General features: G+C 47.0%; 1 long non-coding RNA gene across 1 annotated transcript in view; it reads right to left on the reverse strand.

Moving 5' to 3' along the window:
- Positions 1–10,104: 10,104 nt before the first annotated feature.
- Positions 10,105–17,944, reverse strand: part of LOC138283332 (uncharacterized) — a 42,165-nt gene continuing 34,325 nt past the window's right edge. Inside the window, exon 3 of the long non-coding RNA XR_011201195.1 lies at positions 10,105–10,373. This is a non-coding gene — a long non-coding RNA (uncharacterized lncRNA). The remainder of the gene's footprint in view (positions 10,374–17,944) is intronic.

The following is a 17,944-nucleotide window of genomic DNA, read 5'->3' on the forward strand; positions in this document are numbered from 1 at the left end:
GAATGGCATTCAGAATGTTAGACTGCCCAACAGTGAGGGATCTCAGGAGGTCAATGGCCTCCTCACTGAGGGCAGCAGGGCTGACTGGGGCAGGGCCTGAGGTACCTGGGGCAAAGGAGATGCCCACCCTCCTGGGTGAGCGGCCACAGGACACACGCTGAGGGGCTGCTGGGAGGGCGGGCCTGGTAGGGGGGGTGGCGGCTGTACCTGTAGATGCGGTGGGCACAGAGGGGTCCGCCACCGCAAGGGAGCTCCCATCAGAGGAGGAGTCGGCGTTGCTGGTCTCTGCTCCTGTCCCTGCCGTGGAGCTCCCCTCGCCCTCCGTCCCACTTCAGAATCCATTGCCTCGCCCTCCAGGGCCATGTGGGATACAGCTCCCTCCTGCTCCGGTGACAATGCTCCTCCGCCTGATGATGCTAATGCACACAAGAACAGGGAGACCACAAAAAATGGGGGGGAAGAAAGAAGAAAGACATGTTCAGTGCATGCAATACTGCTACCGTTGGCGGACACTACAGACACAGCAGCCCTCTGCACTACGCCATGCACTTAGAGTTCCCTAATTCATCACAGGGACATGGGGTAAATGGCCTATGCCCGATTGCTCCACTCATGGAAGTCACAGGAGCCTGACTAAGTGTACATGCTCTTACCACTAGTGGGGTTGGGGTGCCACTTAGCCTGCATCACAAAGGGTCCTTGCCTACAAAACTCGCCCTAGCGTAGGGGAACCCACTGCCCACCTCCCCCACCCAGACACCTCCGATGCGCGCAGAGTCAGATGGATGTGACGGTACTCACCCCCTTGTGGCTGCTGTGATGCCCTCAAGCGCCCATCCAACTCCGGATACGCCACCGCCAGGATCCGGAACATCAGGGGGGTCATGGTGCGACGGGCACCCCTCCCACATTGGGAGGCCATACCCAGCTGGGCCTCCGCCGTCTTCTTTCTCCAGCGGCGAATGTCCTTCCATCGTTTCTGGCAGTGGGTGCTCCGTCTGTGGTGGACCACCAGGGTCCGGACGTCCTTGGCGATGGAACGCCAGATATCCTTCTTCTGGTGGGCGCTGACCTACAGGAATAGTACAGGGGAAAAGGAAAAACGTTAACCTTCCGGACCGTCACAGTCATTGGCCCACGTTCCCACCCTTGCCCTGATGCACATACACTCACTGTCCGATCATGCAGGCCTCATCCCCCCGTATCTTCCATCCACACCACTCCAAACAGGCATTGCCCATACAGCATGCTCACAGTGTACTCACCTGTTTGTCTGGAGGACCGTAGAGTAGCGTGTACTGGGGGAGGACCCCATCCACTAGTTTATCCAACTCCTCCGATGTGAAGCCAGGGTCCCTTTCCCCAGACACATGAGCCATCGTCGCTTCCAGACTGAGGTCACAGCAGCACTTGTAGTGTAGGTCCTCTTCTGTCGAAGATCAGGTATCAAGTGAGTGAACAGACAGAAAATGGCAGTCACGTCCGCAGCGGTGCGTACCTTCACCGCCGGCGTACATCGTCATTGGCTCCTGGGATCCATAGGGTGCAATGTTAACCAATGAAGGATTGCTCCGCGGTCTTTCGACCGCCTACCGCGACGGTGTAGAACGCCAGCGCTATTACCTCATATCCGTTCGTCCCACATTACAGGTCAGGCAGCCGCCATTTCAAGCGGTCACATGGCATTACTTTTAAATGTGTCACACATATCTAGGCCTTGCATACACACAAAGACAGGCACATAGCGTATTGACAAATGTGTGCAATAAAAATGTTTTTTAATACCTCAGTGTTGGCTGACTCTGTGCTCGCTGTTCTCATCCATAGGGCACGTCCGCTGCGGCAGGTGAGAAGATGGCAGCATCCTCCGGTGTACAGACCACTGGTAGACCTGTCAACAATGGAAGAGAGACATGTAATAGTCACCTTTACAGACTTGATCGTGCCACAATCCAGGAACTGTGTGCCCAGTTGGAGCCAGACCTGATGTCAGCTATCCGCCATCCCACAGGAATCCCCCCTCTAGTGCAGTTCCTGTCAGTACTCCATTTCCTGGCAAGTGGGTCTTTTCAACAAACAGTGGCCATAGCATCAGGGATGTCCCAGCCTATGTTCTCAAACGTGTTGTCCAGAGTGTTGTCTGCCCTGCTGAAACACATGCGCAGCTACATTGTGTTCCTTCAGGTGGAGGATTTGCCTACAGTGAAAGGTGACTTCTATGCCCTGGGACATATCCTGAACATCATAGGTGCCATTGATGGGACACATGTGGCCTTGGTCCCCCCGCAGGAGTGAACAGGTGTACAGAAACCGGAAGAGCTATCATTCAATGAATGTGCAGATGGACCAGTCCATCTGCCATTTGAATGCCAAATTTCCTGGCTCAGTGCATGACGCCTACATTCTGAGGAATAGCAGCATCCCTAATGTGATGGGGCAACTCCAGAGGCACCGTGTGTGGCTAATAGGTGATAACAAGGACCCTATACCCTGTGAATAGTTGTCTGGGTCCGGGGTTGTCCCTAAGGGTTAGTGTGTGTCTAACAGTTGTCCCTCGACATTTGCAGGTGACTCTGGTTACCCAAACCTGTCATGGCTACTGACCCCAGTGTGAAATCCCAGGACAAGGGCAGAGGAACACTACAACGAGGCACATGGGCAAACTAGGAGAGTGATAGAAAGGACCTTCAGCCTCCTGAAGGCCAGGGTCCGGTGCCTCCATATGACAGGTGGTTCTCTCTAATACTCACCAAAGAAGGTGTGCAAGATCATCGTGGCCTGCTGTATGCTGCACAACTTGGCTTTGCGACAACAGGTGCCTTTTCTGCAGGAGGATGGTCCAGAAGGAGGTCTTGTGGCATCTGTGGAGCCTGTGGACAGTGAAGAAGAGGAGGCAGAAGAAGAGGATATCGACAAAAGAAACAACGTGATCCAGCAATACTTCCAGTGAGACACAGGTAAGAAGACATCACTGCCTCCTACATCTGATACAATTGTTAGACCCATCATATGTCTGTCACTTTCACCCAGAGTATGGACCCTGACCTGTCACTTTGCTTTTCCATTTCACAGATGTGGGTCCCGCTGTGTGACCTCTGCTATTTTACCTCATGGACTAGAGCTGTGTGACATAGGTATGTTGACAATACAATGCACATTGCTATTTCCCTCAGTTGCTGCAAATACACATTTGTGAAAGCACAGACTGACTCCAGATTGTTTTGTGATTTAAGGGTGTTTATTTAAGTGCGAAATAGAGGAGGGGGTTGTAAATGGGCAGGGGTGATGGTGGAGGAATGTCCATGGCAGAGTCCAGTTAACTTGTCTCACAGGTGCATTGTCCAAAGGGGCATAGGAAGTGGAGTTAGGGCAGTTTAAGGATGGACAGGACGATGAAGTGGGACAGAAGGATGACATTCAGGGTGGTCTCATTTCTTGGCACGGGTCTTCGTATTGTTCTCTGTCTTTGTCCTGGATCCCAGGGACCGTTTGCCGGGTGCTTCTCCATCTGCAGGGGGTGTGGTTCTGTGGTGGTGCCTCATGTCCACTTACGCTGGCGAAGGTGGTGGGCAGTTCATCATCCAGGCTAGTGTCAGGGGCCCCTTGTTGTGCTACAGTGTCTCTCCAGGTGTACACAAGGTCCTTCAGCACCCCTACAATGGTGACCAGGGTGGTGTTGATGGACTTGAGTTCCTCCCTGATCCCCAAATACTGTTCCTCCTGCAGCCGCTGGGTCTCCTGAAACTTGGCTAGTACCGTTGCCATCGTCTCCTGGTAATGATGGTACGCTCCCATGATGTTGGAGAGGGCCTCGTGGAGAGTGGGTTCCCTGGGCCTGTCCTCCCCCTTTCGCAAAGTAGACCTTCCAGTTCCCCGGTTTTCCTGTGCCTCTGTCCCCTGAACCATGTGCCCACTGCCCCCAGGTCCCTGCTGTTCTTGGGTTTGTGGGTTTGCCTGGGTTCCCTGTAGTGGTGGACACATTGCTGCTTGATGTGTCCTGGGGACAGAGGTATGGGCCCGCTGGGTGGGTGCTGTGCTGGTGTTTCCTTAGGGGGGAGGATCTGTGGTGGCTTGTGCCTTTTGTGAGGGGAACCGACTGTCCCGAGGTCCCAGATGGGCCGGGCTGCTCATCTAGATCCAGTTGGACAGAGCTGCTGTCATCACTGTGGGCCTCTTCTGTGGGGGGGTGGACATGTCTGGAACCTCCTGTCTGGTGACGTTGGGTAGGGGTCCTGCAGGGAGTAGAGGCATGATTATTGCATCTGTGTGTGCCATTGTGTGCAATAGGTGGGTGACCATGTACCCCAGTCTTACATTCTTGTGTAGGACCTTGTGTGATAATTGTTTTGGGGTCTGTGTGGGTATCTGTAGTGGACATGCTTTGGTGATGGGTGTCCATGCTTTGTTGTTGCATGCAGGGCTTGGTGTTGGCATGGGTGGTTTGTGATAGTGGGACATATGTGAGGTGTTGGAGCGATGGGGGTGAGGGTAGGGGTATGTGATAGCATGCAGGTAGGGTGGGGGATATGGTATTTCAGAATTGACTTACCAGAGTCCATTCCTCCAGCTACTCCTGCAAGGCCCTCAGGATGCAGTATAGCCAAGACCTGCTCCTCCCATGTTGTTAGTTGTGGGGGAGGAGATGGGGCTCCGCCGCCAGTCCTCTGAACTGCAATCTGGTGTCTTGAGACCACGGAACGCACCTTCCCCCGTAGGTCGTTCCACCTCTTCCTGATGTCATCCCATGTTCTTTGGTGCTGGCACTGCGTTGACCCTGTCGACGATTCTGCGCCATAGCTCCATCTTCCTAGCAATGGAGGTGTGCTGCATCTGTGATCCGAATAGCTGTAGCTCTACCCGGATGATTTTCTCCACCATGACCCTGAGCTCCTCCTCAGAGAACCTGGGGTGTCTTTGTGGTGCCATGGGGTGGTGTGGGTGATGTGTGAGGTGGTGTGTGTTGTGATGTGTGAGGGGATGTGTTTGTGTGTGTTGTGTGAGATGTGTGGATGTTGTGTGAGTCATGGTGTTGAGTGCCTGTGGATGCTAATTTATTGATGGTGGTGTCTCTCTCTGGCCTTCTGTCGCAATTCTGGTCGTAAGGGTTTGTGGGTGATGTGGGTGTGTGTTTTATATTGTATTGGGTGTGTGGGAGTAGTGTGTGTATGTGTATCAGGTGTGTGTATTTCGATTTGTCCAATGTGGTTGTGTTTTGTAAATGTGTGTCTATTTTGAGCGCGGCGGTGTGTACCACCAATGGTTTACTGCGGTTGAAAGACCGCTGCGTGGATTCGAGGGTCGTGATAGTGTGGGCGTATTCCTGTTGGCGTGACAGTGGAGGTTTTGTTATCGCCAGTTTATCACTGACCTTTGGTGTGGCGGACTTGTGTGGGTGCCTAGATTTCGGCGGATTCCGAGCTGTGGGTCGTAATAGCTGTAGCGGAATTCCGCCGCCGCAGCGGTGTGTTGGCGGTCTTCTGCACGGCGGTAAGCAGGATTTACAGCCAATGTTGTAATGAGGGCCATGGTTTTCTTAGTGGGCACTAGGGGTGCATGTGAGGTGACACTGGAGTAGGTACTGCCCCATTTGTCATGATTCAACCCCATGGTCTTCAATGGCAAATATTTTTGTATACATATGTGTAGGACACAATGCATCAGATAGGTGTGTGTGTACACTACAGGCATGTCGGGTATGTGTGGCTGATGTATACTTAGTTATGGCACCACTTGGATGGCATTTGATTTAGGTTCTGCCCCTGGCTTTCATACCATGAGTTACGTGAGACTGTGCCTATGTGTGACTTCCTCAACATGAACATTGCCTATGTCATTGACAGACCTGTGTGCTTTTTTGTTTGGTGTGATGTGTATGTGTGATATGTATTTATTTGTCAACCTGTGGACACTTGTAGAGATTTGTGAGTAGCTTCTGCATGTAAAGGAAACTTGGCTCCACCTGTCCACTGGTGGTTTTCCAGTCAGGGTGGTGCTGTGCTATGTTGATTTGGGTGCATGCGTTTATGACATGCAATTTGTGCAGGGAGGTGTGGCATGTGGCTTATGTGTTGTTGCCTGTATATCTCTGTGGACCTGCCCATGTGTATTTCTTTTTGAGTTTGTCTTGTTTGCCCTTGATGGTTGGTGTGTTGTGTGATATGATTGGTATGGTGACTCATTTATGAGTAGGCCATTGCCATATTCGCCATCCTGGAACCGCTGGTTGATGGTGCAGTGGCGAAAGATGTATGCATCATGGACGCTGCCAGGATTTTTGCCGGGATGTTTGTAAAGAGCCCACGGTGGTCCACTATAGCCTGCACATCGATGAAATGTGTATGCTTGCGGTTCCTGTAGAGGTGTTCCATAGCTGCAGGTGGCACCATTTGGACATGGGTACTGTCCATTGCACGCAGCACATGTGGAAACCCATCTATCTGATAGAAACCTTGCTTGGTCTCATGCTGCAGCTGCTGGGTTTTTGGGAAGCAGATGTGTTGTGGCATGAGGCGTAGGATTGCATCCTGGACATTTGGTAGGCAGACGGATGACTGGGAGATACCAGCCACTAAAGCACCCATTGTCTGGAATGATCCAGAAGCCATGATGTGGAGGACAGCAAGATGTTTTGTAATGGGTGGACTGTTATGGGAGTTTGCAGCCTTGCCGTTATGTGTGGCACTATCAGGTGCAGCAGGCGTACAAAGGACTCCGGTTGAGTCTGTACATCTGGACCACATCCTGTTTCCTCATTCCTAGGATGGTGATTCGCTGTCAGAATATTAGCTCCATCCTCCTGCCTCTGAGGCTGTTGTGGTGGGGTTTGAGGTTGTTGCAGTGGTGGTGGTTGGATCTGTTGTCTTTTCAGACGTCTTGGGCGTGCGCCAAGCTCGAGCAGTAGCACTTCCATGTTCTGCTGGCAGTTTTCAAGGCTCCTTCTGGTTTGTTTTCTATGAGTTGTGGTGTGTGAGCCTCTTTTTAATACCTGTGTCTGACCAGGCTTTAATTATTGGTGCTAATCGGACTTTGTGCCATTTTATGAGTACGCTTCCTTCGTTTGGGCCATTTTTCCGTCGGGGATAAATATAGTGCTGGGGGGTTAGCGTTGTGTTTAGGACGGGAACGCCTACCTTACATCTCATTGACGCAAGGTGGTTTCACGCATCCTAAACATGGCACTAACTCCAATATTTTGATGCTAGATGGGTCTAGCATCAAAATATAAATATGGAGTTAGCTATGAGCTGTTTTATTGTCAGATATTTTGGCACTAATACGACACAAGCCAAGTATGAGTATGCGCTTTAGTGTGCTTATCAACACCTCTAGGGCACTGGGCACCCAAACAAGATTTGAAAGCTCCTAAGGAGGCCATACTGCTCATAAAGGTCTGAATGATGTTTGAGAATAGAGGTGCAAATGACTAACAGGATCTGTATCACGGACACAGTCTGTGGATATGCAAAGGAGCTGCACTGAAGTTATACTTTAGGAGAAAAATCACGTTTCCTGTTCAGCTTTACCAAGGGATACCTGATGTTTGGTGCCTAATTTGACCTTTGCTTAAGCACATTTCGCTATATTCAATACAAATCACTTCTTTATAAAAGCAAATATTTAAGCACCTGCATCCGGAGACTGCAGAGAAACTACGGAAGGTGAAGGAACCATCGCCTGTACTTTATTTTTAAATGCCTAGGACATTTTAAATTGTCTGCACAATTTGCTTGTGGTGCAGAGTCAATAAGTCAGTAAGACAGCCTCGCCCACCTCCATAATCACTCCCTTGTCTTCAGGTTAAGCAGCAGACATGCAGAGCAGCACTTCAAACAATGTGATAGCCCCAGCAAAATTATAAGAGTCCTTGAAAGAAAGCTATGATTATCAATGTTGGTTAATTCTCAAGATTAGCTTCTGCCCACCGGCTCGGAGAAATAATATGATGCAAAGGAGTACAGCTTTGTATGCAACTAACCCAGAAGACTTCTTCTGCTAAAACACAAGCAACTATGATGGGAGTGGGGAGGGCAGGAGGGGGCAAACAAGGCAGTGGCTAAGCTGCAACTAAGGTGGGGTGAAGAGAGGAGACAGACAATAGCGACAGGAGATGGAGGAGGGCAAGCAACGAAATAAGCAGGCTGGAGACCAGTATCCCATGGAATTTAGTGCAGCAGCTGCTCCTCGGCTCTCTTCGTAGCACCTCGGTCTTCATGCCGAATAAGGTAAACACAGAGAGCTCTCTCTTAGCCCCGCCCCGTCTCGGAGACCAGCTTCTTAGTCAGGCAGGAATAGTTGAATGCCAAGCTGATCTTAGGTTGTGAGATACAAGAGCGCTGCTCAGCGCACCAGCTTTTTCAAGGGCATTGAAGTGAAAAGGACAGACAACGCAGGGGGAGAGACGCATGAGGAACACAGTGCAATAACAAATGCCCTCTCCTCGACTCCTCAATAGAGAGGATGTGTCTAAATATACAGAGCTGCCGACTTAGGAACTGGGGAACAGGGTCTGAGTTCCAGTGTCAGCTCTTCTGTGAAAAAGCATGCCAATCATAAAAATAAACTTGTTAAACATTGAACATTAAAACTCGCTAATCAACATTACACTCCTTTCAAATTAAACAGTGGCAATTTAAAAGGCAGCTAGTTAGTGTGGCTTGTGGAAGTCCTCAAAGGGAGCACATTAATTTGCATGAAGCACTGTCCCCAAGATACCAATTGACTTGAGAAGAAAATACCTACACATGGGGTGCCTAAATGAAGACCGCAGTCCCGAAGGGGCACATGTCACGTAGCGGGGTGTGGGAAAATCCAAAGGGGAGTGAAGCCACCAATAAACACAACAATCCTAAACCTGAAGCCAGGCAAAAGAAAACAGCTAGTGCTCCAAAACTAATCTATATGGTCAATCATGAGATGATCCATGTAAGAGGGCCACTCTTCAGGGCATGACCAAAAGAACAAATGGAGGGACAAATGCAACCTATTCCCCAATTAAAACAAGGGAATTTCGAAAAGCACATGAAGGAACCAATGACAAGCAATGGGCGTGCTGAAGCTCCACACAGTTGATACCACAAGTCAAGAGACAGCACATGAGCTACCGACGCTCAACCTAAAATGATTATTTTTTATTACACGTGTGCGTAAATTAAATTACACAACTACCATTGTGCCTTTTTTGTGTTTGTTTTTTTATTTTGATTATACTGCACAGCTTATTGATGCTGTACAGCACTGCTAAAAGCAAGTGGCAAAACCAATAGGCATGGATGTCATTTAGGGGTCGCCAGGGGTTGCAGCTGTGACCCCTGGCTTGCTCTTTGCTACCCCTAGCACTGCCTTTGTTACCCCTGGCTTCAGAGGTGGCAAATTCAGTGTCAGGAATACAGTGGCAGCTAGTTGGGGCTCCACGCTCTATGTTTTCTGTCAATTGGTTTATTACACTAGTAGTGAATAAAATATGTATCATTGACTATTAGTGTAATGAAAATGGAGTGCAATTAGCTGGACTATTCCTTTCCATTGCCGCTAGAGTAAGTAATAAATGGTTTTAAATATATGTTGTGTGCGTGCTTGTGGGTGAGAGTGCATTTATGTGAGAAAGTGTTAATAAGTGTGAGTTTGTGGATATGTTTAAGTAGGTGTGTATGAGTAAAAGTGGAGGTCAAAGGGTGTGTGGTGTCACTTCCGCTACCCCTGGCATTTCGGTAAACTGACGTCCATGCCAATAGGTCCCAACATTGAGACCTTTTGGCTCTACCAGTGCTTGTATTATATTGCCAAGGGTCCTGCAGCTCCCCAGCGTTTTACAAAGCCCACGAAAAAATAAAACAAGCGTTGGTCAAGTCAAAATTCTGGCAGCCAACAAAAGACCTACTGGTTTTCCCAGTGCTTGCTCACGATGTCAAGAAAAATAAGAGATGCATTTTTTGGAATAACTGCTTGTTCAAAGGTGGATTTCTCACTTGACAGCTCTCAAATGGATAATTGGATTTTTCGTAGGAAGACCGCTGAACAAATATTCCAACTCTCTACAATGGAAGGACCTGGAACCACTTGTTTCACGTATATGTTTCTACTGTTTATTTAGATCACTTTCAGCGGATGATAAAAATCTTGATTTCAGGTAAAGATCTAGCAGAGTGACAAAAACACTTTTCCGAGATCACTGGGTTTCTTTGTCCTCGACTTCAGCCAACTTCCCTTCGGGCGTGATAATATTTACTCGCCAAAGCTTCTTGACAGTCAGTTCAGGCTCAAAAACAATGTGTAATTGTTCGCCCCTGACCTGGGGCCTAACGATTAGAAATTCACCAATAAGGCAGAAGTTCCCTTTCAGAGCGAACGGTCGTGCTCTGTCAAAACATAGTTGGCTGTGAATTAAAGAAAGGCAGACAAAGGAGATTTTATAGCAGAGTTAGAGCACCAGAAAAATAATATTCTTTTTACATCACAGTGCAAGAGAGTAAGTTATTTGCATAAACAATTCTTGACATTCCTTTGAAATGTTGTTATCGGGCATTGTTATAGTGGGGCTATGACAGAGCTCGCTTCTCACAGTGTTAGGAAATTTCAGCCGAAGTAGGAAACCAATCAGATGTGCAATTGCGTGAAACATGACGAAAAGTTAGGGAAATATGATTAATGTACCTCTTGCATGTGTGCTATCACTTCTTACCGCTTAAAGCGCATACCCAGTCACTTCTATGCATAAGTGGGACAGGCAATCGCCTACTGAGCAGGGCTTTGTGAAGCTGAGAACCTTCATGATTTGCAACTTTACTAAACTGCAAAGCTTTTAAAAATAAAAGCTTATCTATAGCCGCGACTTTGCCTCATGTTTGCCCTTTCCCCATGTCGGAACACCCTGGTATACTTCCAACAGCAAGAAATGAAAAAAAAACTCGTCAGGCAGCAGCAACTGTGCTTCCCCTGAGCTGTCTATCAAGCAATCACTTTTTGTAAAGTACTGCTGCTCACCTGTTAGGGTCTCAGGGCGATGGTGGGGGCGGAGGGGGGGGGGGGGGAAGGAGGGCAGGGGATGGAGCTTCATTTAAAGAGCCACGTTTTGAGGTCCTTCCTGAAGATGGTGAGTGATGGGCTTTGTCTGAGGTGCAGTGGGAGGAGGTTTAAGCTCTTTGCTGCGATGTAGGTGAAGGATCATCTCTGAAAAATTGTTACTGCAACCAAATATCTCATTGGATTTCTGGATGGCAGGTAACCTCCACTGAGTCATTTTTTGAAACCAGGGATCCAAGCACAACCAAATTTGATCATTTGAATACACAACTATACTCAAAAATACAGAAACAGGTATTCCTCAAAGAAATACACAAACAATGAAATTCATGAATCAAAATTTCTATATTCAGTTGAGGGCACTCATTGTCAATACTATATTCAGCTTGATGCACTTACAATGATCCCACAGAAAAATTTGAGGATACCAACTTAATTCTGAGCCTCCTATTTCAAATAACTTTACAATTACAGACTTTCTAAAAAAAGATCAATGTTATATATTTTTAAAATTTATATACACTTTAATATTATGTTAATATTTTTATTTTTTTAAGCAGTCGTGGACACCCTGAGTAGTAGTCGCAGACCCACATGTTTCCCAGACCATAGGTTAAGAACCGCTGATGTTGACAAAAAACTGAACTGCTGCAGTTCCAAGCATGAGCCTACTGGGTTCCACAAAACCCGGCATGGATTGGGAATGAATGGCAAGTACCAAACTGCATACAAATGGCTGAAAGTCAGGATATGCATGCAGAGGAAGGTCCAGAAGCTTATGAGAGCACAAGCATGTGGTGGGCACGAGAGCTCAGGGAGCGAATCAGGACAGAAATAAGATGGATTAGAACAGTGATATTCAAGGTATGGCTCAAGAGCCACATGTGACCCTCCTGACCTTTACATGTGGTCCTCTAGTTAACAGCAGCATTGGGCTGCTATTTACTTAAAAGAGCACCATAATTCAGAGAGCTGTTAAATGGGCAAGCATTTATTTACATGTCAACAAAAAGAAAAATAATCAAATGTGTCCTGCACCATTTATCTTTAGGAACACTTTCATTTTGAAAAATAAAATTCTACAAACACATATAAATATGATAAATTCTTCAAAACTGAAAAGATTACTTCAGTAGCATGCATAAGCGTTTCACCTTAGTGCATCAGGTTTTATTGGTACATTGAGAGCCATTTATTAAAAGTGATTGTCTTCAAACATGAAATTAGAAACATTCTTGCCTCCCATTGCTCCAATACCAATGCCATTTGTGACCCAAGAGGCATGTCAGTTGTTGGGTACACCCTCTAGGTGGCCTAGTTGTTATTATACATGGAACAACATTATAGCTTATTCAGTTAAATACAAGAGAAGGATTTATACAGCACACATCCCAAACAAATTTTTTTCAAGGTGCATTTGTATGCGATAATAAAGGAAAAGGATGCAAAGTGAAATAAACGATTGGTTGCAATCACACAGTTTGGTCAAGTTGGGAAGCCATGATTTATGCCAGGTTTTTTGGTTTCACATTCTGTAATTCAGATTGATATGTCTTTCCTTCTCTTGATTTACATCAAAGTTAGGCCTATACTTATACTTTTTTAGCGCCGCATTTGCATCATTTTTTGACGCAAAAGTGGCGCAAACTCACAAAATACAATTTTGGGCCTTAATGTTTTGACTTTAATTCTTGGTGCATGAGGGTAGAGTGTGGTTTGCAAACAGAAGTCATATAAAGGCTTGGCTCAGTTTGGGGCTGAGGATCCAAGAGAATCCCAATTAGAGCAAGAGCCCTGGCATCTGTCTTGACCCTACAGCAGAGGAATAGTGACTCAGATATAGCATATCACAGTATTGTCAAATCTGTGTGACCGGGGACTTAATTTGGAGGGCAATATGAAATGAAACCCTCCAAATGACTCAAAAATGCACTGCCTGCATCAGGTACTTTGGCTTCCCCTACACCCACTTTACACCCATCTCGCCACTGACCCCTACCCTTCTGGCATCAACGTGGCCCTTGATCAGACTACACACCATAACGTTTGGCCCCTGAAATAATGTTTGCAACTCTTCTTTCTTTTAGGCTAGCATTCAACCTAAAAATATCCACAACCACAGCCAGCTTTAGTGAGGTGAGAACAGTGCCACTAGACTTGGCACCAAGCAGTAGTTTAAAATGTCTTATGGTGTTAGGAGCACTTGCTGAAAAGTTTCTTGTGCAGCCATCAATTTTCAGACACTGATGAAATCACCAATTTAACTCTAGTGATTAATGTACCTGCTGGAGAGAAATCAGAGTTTTATGTGGTTACAGTTCTGACTCACAATAAAGTACAGGCGAGAGTGCAAAGCACCTGTGGGAGGTTTGTATTTCATAAAGTAAGCTCAATGGGTTATTGCTTTTGTCACAGAGATCTTTTTGTTACCTGCATTTCATAAGTTACAATCATAATACAGCACAGTGAACTATGAAGTGAAGTCAAAGAACTGCATTCAAACTGTAAGACATAGGTTATAAACTTAAGTTTTTCTCTCAGTTTTTCATTTCTCCACATTTGCTCAAAAGGGTTTGTTTGGGTAGATATCAATTCTTTTTAGAAAAGCCAACCACAACCACTGATATGTTTTAAATCCTGAGTTTTTGCTTCTCCGGGACAAACACTTATAAAATATGACTACTCGAATGAATGACGTGATTTCTAGGCATTGTAGTCCCTATTGCCTCATGTATCATTTCCTATACATTGATTTACACAATTGAATATTTGCGTGTGTATAATATGTGTGTAATATAAAGTGTACTAGTACCTTACATTTGTATGAGAGCATTAGAAAACAAAATAAATACATGTGAGAGAAGGGTTATGGAGAGATGGGGGCCCCTTTGGAGGGTGGTAGCAAGTGAATCCATTAAAGAGGAGATCGCTGGGGTGCACCAACAAAGATTATCACATTGAGAGCCACCCGCTCTAAATTTGGACCTGCCCACAACCCTACTATTGAGTATACCTGCCAGTAATGCAAGGACAGTGGACATAGTAGACAATGACAAGCTAAGGACTGTATCATTTGTTGAAGTGCATTTCCTTAGTTCAATATCTAAAGACTTGTATTTGGGACAGAGGACTATACATATTTTTTCTTTGATGCAGAATACCCCTCAACCTCTTTACTTGAGATGCACTCTTGGAACAGTTGCTATGTCAAGAGATGTGGGGTAGAAATCACAGCATATATTTATTTGTTTTCAGCCAGGTAGCCTGGGGATTGGCAATGTGGAAAGGTCTGCATAATTTGTAAAACCTTACAGAAGTTTGCCAGTTCATTTATTAAAAGCCAATGCTGGCATCCTCAATCTTCAGGGCTCAGAGCGTGCAGTATTACTTAAAAATAGTGAACCAAGTAAGCAGCCACCTTAGGAATGGAAGAGGAAGGAAAAGTGCTATGCAAAGCAGAAAAACTATTCGAATCCAGAAATTGTGACTCAAAGGTTGAATGTAGATTTTAGCAACTTTCACCTGTTGGCCATTGCCGACTGTTCAATATAATTCATGATGTGTAAAAGGTGCGGCTGTTGGTGGCTGTTTAGTGGGTTGGACTAGGAGGCACCTAAGGTAAAGAAGTTTGCTTACTCATGGGACTCCTAAGAGACTGCTTATTCGTCCGGTGCATTCTGTTAAGACATTTGCCAGGAAGGCTCTTCTTTCCTAGGCTCTGAAATTTATACTTTGCAAGGTCTCTAAGATAATCCCGAATGCAATCGGGCTTGCTGAGTTAAGTTGTGGTGTTTCATGCAGAGGGCTTTGCAAGATATTACTCTGAAGAGGATGGTGTCGCTGTAGGAGGCTGGCCTGGCTTGTAGTGGGTACCAGAGGTACTTACACCTTGTGCCACGTCCAGTTATCCCTTATTAGTGTAGAAGAGGTGTTTCTAGCAGCTTAGGCTGATAGAAGGTAGCTATGGCAAAGCAGCTTAGGTTAAACTAGGAGACATGTAAAGCTCCTACTATACCACTGGTGTCATATGCACAATATCATAAGAAAACACAATACACAGAGTTACTAAAAATAAAGGTACTTTATTTTTATGAGAATATGCCAAAAGTATCTCAGTGAGTACCCTCAGTATGAGGATAAGTTATATAAACAAGATATATGTACACAAACCAAAATTAGGTAAGTAATAGCAAGAAAAGTAATGCAAACAGTGTAGAATTACAATAGATTGGAAAAGGAGCACATAGGTATAGGGGCAACACAAGCCATATACTCCAAAAGTGGAATGCGAACCACGAATGGACCCCAAACCTATGTGAGCTTGTAGAGGGTCGCTGGGACTGTAAGAAAACAGTGAGGGTTAGAAAAATAGCCCAACCCAAGACCCTGAAAGGTAGGTGTAAAGTGCACCTACTACCCCCAGAGAGCACAGAAGTCGTGATAGGGGGATTCTGCAGGAAGAACAAACACCAGCAATGCAACAACAGTGGATTTCCAGACCCGAGTACCTGTAAGACAAGGGGACCAAGTCCAATAGTCGCGACAGCGTAGAGAGTGGGTAGGAGCCCTGGAAATGCCAGCTGAAGGTGCAAGGAGGCTGCCACCGGGTGGAAGAAGCTTGGAGTTCTGCAAGAAAGAAGAGGACTAAAGACTTCTCCTCTGGAAGACAGATGTCACACGTGGCAATGAAGCTTGCAGATGTGTTCCCATGCAGAAAGACCACAAACAAGCCTTGCTAGCTGCATGGGTCGCGGTAGAGGTTTTTGGGTGCTGCTGTGGCCCAGGAGGGACCAGGATGTCGCCACTTGGAGGAGGAGACAGAAGGGTCTCCCAGCAACTCTGGGAGCCCTCAAAGAAGCAGGCAGCATGCGCAAAAGTACCTGAACAGGCACTTGGAAGGAAAGTGAACCGGATTCAATGTGAAGTCACAAAAGGGAGTCCCACGACACCGGAGGACAACTGAGAAGGTTGTGCACTGCAGAAAGGGGTGTCGGGGACGCAGGCTTGGCTGTGCATGAAGGAAATCCTGGAAGAGTGCACAGGAGCCGGAGCAGCTGCAAATCACGCTGTACCCAGCAATGCAATCTAGCGTGGGGAGGCAAGGACTTACCTCCACCAAACTTGGACTGAAGAGTCACTGGACTGTGGGAGTCATTTGGACAGAGTTGCTGAGTTCCAGGGACCACGCTTGTCAGGATGAGAGGGGACCCAGAAGACCAGTGTTGCAGTCTTTTGGTGCCTGCGTTAGCAGGGGGAAGATTCCATCGACCCACAGGAGATTTCTTCAGAGCTTCTGGTGCAGGGTGAAGGCAGGCTACCCCCAGAGCTGAAGTACTGGGTTTTTCAGAACCCAGCGGTGCCAGGGAACACACCCTAAGACTTCGAGTCCTTCCTGTTTCAGACTACAGAAACACAGAGTCTTCTTGGTGAAGTCAAAGATCTTGTTTATTGGCTGCAGCCAGTAACAGGTATCCTAGAAGTACAACACGGTGTATATTCTCAGGAGACTGCTCTCTTTGCAAAGCTAACCTTCTCTTTTATACAAAATATTATGCTTTAGGCAAACATTCCTTATTTTACAGTTGACCATTCACATATTTTCACTACAAAGAAATAGCAGGTTTATGATGACAAGCCCATATTTCAGTTTGTCCAGCCCTCAATCAATTACCCGGAAAGGCTTAGTACTTTCATCAGATATCGACGGACCCCCAATATAAACGGGCACCTCCTCCTTGTAAAGCAAGTCATAAAGAAAGAAACAGAGACAGGTGTGTGTAAGATTAGGCATGGTTTGTGTGTGATGAAAGGTTTATGATGTGTTGTGCCTTGATACTAATCTCATTCGGCCACTGGGAAAGAAACTGGCCGAACAGGTTTGGCTTCAGGCAGTGGAGTCAGCTTGCCCAGGTCACAGAGGAGTCAGCAAAGGTGTACGTGTCCTTCAGACTCGTTTTCAGCATTAGACATTGGCCTATGTGAGGGCAATCACAAAATGGCTGTCGTTTAAATGGAACACGAGGGTTCAAGACGGAAACTCTGATATTCGGGTGATTTCGTTACCCGAATATGAATACAATGCTTGTGCATACTATTCTAATCATTCCCGATCTGCTGATACCAAAATCGTTGTGATACGACGACGCTTAAAACACGGGTCCAGAATTTTCAGTACCACGGAGCATATACCACCTGGAAACAGTTGAGAAAGCCGGCAGGATGAGGCGCTACAATGTTGCTAGTAGTCGTCTTGCTACTTTGTTGCGGTTTTGCAGGCGTCCTGAGCAGTCAGCGGTCGATCCTTTGGTAGAAGGTGAAGAGGGAGATGCAGAGGAACTCTGGTGAGCTCTTGCATTCGTTATCTGAAGAATTCCCCAAAGCAGAGACCCTAAATAGCCAGAAAAGGAGGTTTGGCTACCAGGTTAGGAGGATTGGCTACCAAGAGAGGTAAGAGCCTATCAGAAGGAGCCTCTGACATCACCTGCTGGCACTGGCCACTCCGATGTAGTCCAGTGTGCCACCAACCCCTCTGTTTCCAAGATGGCAGAGGTCTGGGACACACTGGAGGAGCTCTGGGCACCTCCCCTGGGAGGTGCAGGTCAGGGGAGTGGTCCCTCCCCTTTCCTTTGTCCAGTTTCGCGCCAGAGCAGGGCTGGGGGAGCCCTGAACCGGTGTCGACTGGCTTATGCAGAGATGGGCAATATCTGTGCCCATCAAAGCATTTCCAGAGGCTGGGGGAGGCTACTCCTCCCCAGCCCTTCACACCTATTTCCAAAGGGAGAGGGTGTAACACCCTCCCTCAGAGGAAATCCTTTGTTCTGCCTTCCTGGGCCAGGGCCGCCTGGACCCCAGGAGGGAAGAAACCTGTCTGAGGGGTTGGCAGCAGCAGCAGCTGCAGTGGAGACCCTGGAAAGGCAGTTTGGCA

The sequence above is a fragment of the Pleurodeles waltl genome, chromosome 3_1 (assembly GCF_031143425.1).
Source record: "Pleurodeles waltl isolate 20211129_DDA chromosome 3_1, aPleWal1.hap1.20221129, whole genome shotgun sequence".
Lineage (NCBI taxonomy): Eukaryota > Metazoa > Chordata > Amphibia > Caudata > Salamandridae > Pleurodeles > Pleurodeles waltl.